The sequence below is a fragment of the Camellia sinensis genome, chromosome 8 (genome assembly GCF_055761805.1).
Source record: "Camellia sinensis isolate YWXY chromosome 8, ASM5576180v1, whole genome shotgun sequence".
Lineage (NCBI taxonomy): Eukaryota > Viridiplantae > Streptophyta > Magnoliopsida > Ericales > Theaceae > Camellia > Camellia sinensis.
In genome coordinates this window covers 16,729,932-16,735,416 of record NC_138968.1, presented here as the reverse complement: position 1 = coordinate 16,735,416, position 5,485 = coordinate 16,729,932, and the positions used below count along the sequence as shown (strand labels likewise).

Sequence of the window (5,485 nt, the reverse complement as noted above, 5' to 3'; positions counted from 1 at the left end):
TGGTGTCAACCCTTTATTTTAGAATGCACCCAGAACAAAATAGCAAGAGAAGGGTCGACCCTCAGAGCCCATGGTGTCGACCTTAAAAACCAGCAAAGACACTAAGGACATGGCAGCAAGGTGGTATCGACCCTTAGAAACGCTAGTGTCGACACTAGAACAGATTTTCCAAGTTCCCAAAGAACTTTTCAACATAAACAAGCGCGAACAAACAATCCCCACAAGTTTAAACCGAATCATACTCCTCCAAAACCAAAATACAATAACTCAAAAAACTCTCAAAATGAAAATAAAGGAATTAAATACACTCTCCAATAGTTTAAAGGACACAAGTGCTACATCACTAACGTCACTACTTCCTTAAATCTGATGGCGACAAAATAATAGAAGAAGGAGAAGAAGAAGAAAAATGAGAGAAATGAAGAGGATGAAAAAGATAATGAAAGGCCTTACCAGAAAATATTTTTCCTCTGTGTTGTAGATCAACATAATCATACCTTTGCCATTTGCTCTCTGTCTTCATTCCAGTGATAAATTTATCACTTCATCAATTTATTAATGATAAATTTATCACTGGTGAATTTGTTAAAAAATTTTCAAGTAAAAAATTTAATTTGTGTGTGAGAGAGAGAGGGGGGCATCACAACATTCTATCATGAAGCACAGTAATCAAATACCAGATTATGGCTACAAAAATTTATATATAGATTAAAAAAATGCACATGCATAAAAGTGATAAATTTATCACTGAACTGATGACTTTATTCAGGCTAGTTCTTTCAATTTTTATGCCCAGTAGATCTAGTTCATAGAGAGACTCAATGTTAACGAGGGTTATGATACTAGATCGACATGTTAAAGCAGTCAATTGGCGTTAGAAATGGCCACATCTAAAGATTTTGCTGAAGATCGGCATAGAAAATAATAGATCTATAATGGAGGATAATGGTGGCAACGACATCAAATATAGTAGACCGATGATAAAAGAGAAGGATGATAACAGCGGCAATGATGGCAATGAGAGAGGAGGGTTGTTGTAAAGAAAGTGATGAAGACGGCAAGGAGGGAAGACGACGACGAGAAGGAAGGAGGATAACGACGGTAAGGGAGAAAGAGGACGGTGTCTATGGTTGAGCCGAGCGTCATTGAAGGCAATGAAGGATGGTGGTGGTTGAGGCAAGTAGCATTGAAGGCGACGGAGGATGTCCATGGTTGAAATGACCGACGTTGAAGGCGACCATGGCAACGATGGTGGCGGCGGTGGTATGAAACTGTTTAGAGAAATGGTAGAGAGAGAGAGAGAGAGAGAGAGAGAGAGAGAGAGAGAGAGAGAAAGAGAGAAGAGTTTTCTTTGTGTGTATCTGAGAGAGAGAGAGAGAGAGAGAGAGAGAGAGAGAGAGAGAGAGAGAGAGAGAGACAGTAGGCATATATGGTAGAGGATTAGAGAGAACAAAATATTATTTAGGGCAATACAAAACACTCAAGTGTAAAAATAAATAAATAAATAAATAATGGGTCAGGACTTATAGGTACATAAAAAGTCAAGACTTTAATGAGTAATAAGTCTCAAAAGAGAGAGGGGTCCATAATACGCCCAATTATTTATGCTTGATTATTATGTAGTCAGGTCTAGAAAAGTACTTCAAACCTAGTCTGGCCAGGCCCACCCACAAATAATATTTGACAATACATTTTTATAAATATATATATATATATATATTATTTATATGTTTTACATTGTTTAGCTTTCTTTTCTTATAGACATATATTATGTATTACTAGTCATGTAAAAGAATTAGTTAAAAAATTTTAACTACTAATTTTGAGTACGTTAAACAAACTTTTTTTTTTTTTAATGAGAACATGAGAAACATTATATTAATAAAACAACAATAGTGCATAAATAAGACTTCAAAGGGCCATCCTAACTAAACAACAAAACAAAAATAAATTTGCCACTAAACTAATTATATTTTTGATTTTAAAATATATAAAAAAATATATTAAATAATATCTAAGTCAAATGGGAAGATTTTGAATTTTTTATTTGTTTTTAGACAGGCCTAAAAATAAAGTATAGCCCTGATCTCGACTGAAATGTGATTTGTTGGGAAACATGTATGATCTATGTATTAATGAGATTGTAAACTAAATCTATAAATCACAACAACGTAGCAAGAACTCGATGCCCATTCCAGTTTATAACCTTTCCACCAGCACCTTTGATTCTCTCCAACTCATCAGGTCTATCAGGCTATGCAAAAAAATGATCATATCAACAAAAATAGTCTATAATTGTGAAATAAGTTGAAGATTAAAACAAATCTTTATAAATATATATATATATATATATAGAACGTCTGATTCATCAAAACCAACATATTGATATCTTGATAAGTTTATGGGTGTAGAGTATTGATGCAATCTGTCCTTTTAGATTAACTGATTCTTCAATTTACTCAAATCAAATGCATGATTTGTGGCTTGAATTTGGATCATTGATTTGGCTTAATCCCTATAATTACAAGATATGATCATATTCTTTGGCTATATATTGTAAATTATTTGAGTGAATCAAATACGTTGTAACTGACTGACAACATGCTCAACTACATAAATTAGCATTCATCATTTTTCTTATCAATTTCTTGTTTGTTTCATTTCCCTCACAAAACTTAACACAATTAAGATCATGACTCATTCAAAGAATAAAAATCTCTCATTCATGATCACATTAACAAATTTTTAGAAGTTTTAAAATTGATAGTGATGTATAACTAGAAACAATTTTAAATTTTAATAATTTATATAACATTATGATCTCTATTAGGATCAACATTATACTATTCAAATTACCTTATGATCATCAGACAAACATATTGCGACACCTCCTCGAGACAGCACAACTCTCGAATTGCCACAATTCGCAACCACGATCTCCTCCTCTCCCACCACCGCAGTCGAACCTATCGTCACCTCTGACAACGCAGCTGCACTATGCGACGCCGCTGCCCTTCCACAATCGCTCACTTCCTTATCCATCTTCTCAAAACACCCCACCATCACCTTTTGCCAATCTAACAATGTCATTTTCACTCCATATCTTCTTTCTCTTTTTAAATCTCTTTCATCAGTAACCGGTGTAACCGGTCACGGCAAGTGTGCGCGACACGTGAGCCTCCATATCCGTCATACACGCCGAAGAAATTGAAATCTCTCGAATATCTGGTTAGAAGCCCTAGCTCCACTCTCAGGGCGTCCTCCATTTATCTTCTTCGTCCGATCACTGAAATTGATCCTTGTGACAAGCACGTGACGCTCCACGAATCTTCTCTGAGCCTTGAAATTCGCTATGAAATGAAGTCATTTCCTAATGAGAGATTTGACGATGACGAACATGAAAATGATGGCTTTGAAGCTTAAAATCATCTCTTCTTCAAACAATAATCATCACCGCCGGCGAATCTAAAAGATTTTAGATGCCGGAGATGCAATATTTTCTGGCATTCTGACTTGTCAAAATCTGACAATGCCATTTTCTGGTGACCGTGCACTGCAGGTGATGTAAGACTTTTGAGATAATTTAAATAAGTATATATTTTATTTTTTTATAAAAAAAAAATACTTATAAAACATAAAAATAAATAAATATTTTTGAGTAAAAATTTGATAAACCATTTCCAATGTTTCATCTTCTTCTTTCTTTACCAAATTTGAATAAAAACTTCCTTTGATATCAAGTGTTCTAACGGAGCTTTATCAAACCATGGGTTGACAGGGCAGACGACTGACCAGTGTAATTTTTTCACAAATTTTTGCCTTGAGGTGGTGATTCGGGGACATCCGGTGGTGAAAATTCAATAGTAATAAATAGTGATTTGATGAACGGTATATTGATCCTCAGTTTGTTGAAAGATTTAAAAAATGTTAAATTTAATGATAAATTTGATGAACTATTGAAGCAGCAAAAAGTAAATTTTTTTACTAAATTTAAATTTAATGATAAATTTGATAGTCTTAGTACAATGCGTTTGGTGTGATTCAAAATTTAGAGCAATGAGCAGGTTTTAAATCCCAGCCGCTTTAGATTGTCGCCACTTGGACTAAATGTGGGAAATCGTGCAGTGGATTTTTAAGCGGGAAACGTGTGTGGCTGCGATTAAGGAAACGTAACACGTGGCGTTCGGATTACGGGCAAAGAGATTTGGTTCGGTAGGGAGATATTTTGTGAGTTGTGAAATGAGGACCACGAGAGAAGTCTGGATGTGTGGTTTGCTTAGGGATGTAATAATGGCCTGGCCCATCTGGGCTCGGGCTTGGGTCGACCCAAGTATGTTTCGTGAGTTTTCTTTTTTTTAGCAGGTCAGGTCAGCCTATGGGCCAAAAAGTGGAGCCAAGGCCCAAGTCTAAACCCACTCATAATAAAGCCTAGGGCTTAGGCAACGGGCTGGGCCTAGTTGGGCTTTTTTTTAAAATATATATTAGGAATAAAAAATTAAAAAGAAATTATACTAGAGTATTTTAGTTAAGATTAATGAGATGTTTTGTTTGGTTATGTAATGTTTCATGGTGATATTTAAATTTAATTATGTATGACTTATATTTTTTTAATTATAAACTTATAACTAAAAAAATTGCAATTATGTAATTTTTTTCTTTCAAAATAAATAATTTTATATATATGAAAATAAAAATTTAAATATTACAATATTAAATTATTTATATAACATTTATTGAATGAATAATTTTTATTTCAAAATGAAAGAAAATATTAAAAAATTGATACTATTAAATAAATTAGGTGTAGGTTACTAATGATGGTAGAACAATTGTATCACTATAAGTCAAGTACATCCCAATTAGGTTGGCCCCTACTAGCCTACCAATCATTTGCATTATACTCCACCTCAATAATCTAATACCAAAAAAAAAAAAAAAACAAACAAACAAACAAAACAAAACAAAACAAACGAAATGAAATGAAATAGTAAAAAATAAATTATTGATCAATCATCGAAGGAGACAAACATTTCAGTCGTGTTGCCCGAGGTTATGTCATCCAAATCATTTTGAATTCACTCCTTTTCACTATAATTTTGTCTTCTTGTAAGTGCATGCATCTGATCTTTAGATATCATCAGTGCCTCAATCATTTCGGGTGAAAGTTTGCTCCGGTAATCGCTCAGCACCCGTCCACATGCACTAAAAGTTGTTTCTGAAGCAACTGTAGAAATATGAATGGTTAGTATATCACGGGCCATTTGTGAAACCACAAACCACATAGTTTCATCTTGTTTCCACTATACCAAAATGTCAAAATTATCGGAATTATCCACTGACGGGCTTTCCAAATAACGTTGTAGTTTAGAACTACTTACACTTGTATGTTTATATATTCTTCTACTTTTTGTTACTAAAAAAACACTTAATCTCTTACCTTAAGATGAGACTGCTAGTGTAGTGTGTGTAGGTGTATTTACAGATA

General features: G+C 33.9%; 1 pseudogene; it reads right to left on the bottom strand.

Annotated features, from left to right (window-relative positions):
* Positions 1-2,161: 2,161 nt before the first annotated feature.
* Positions 2,162-3,266, bottom strand: LOC114297457 (putative protein phosphatase 2C 8; annotated as a pseudogene).
* Positions 3,267-5,485: the final 2,219 nt, after the last annotated feature.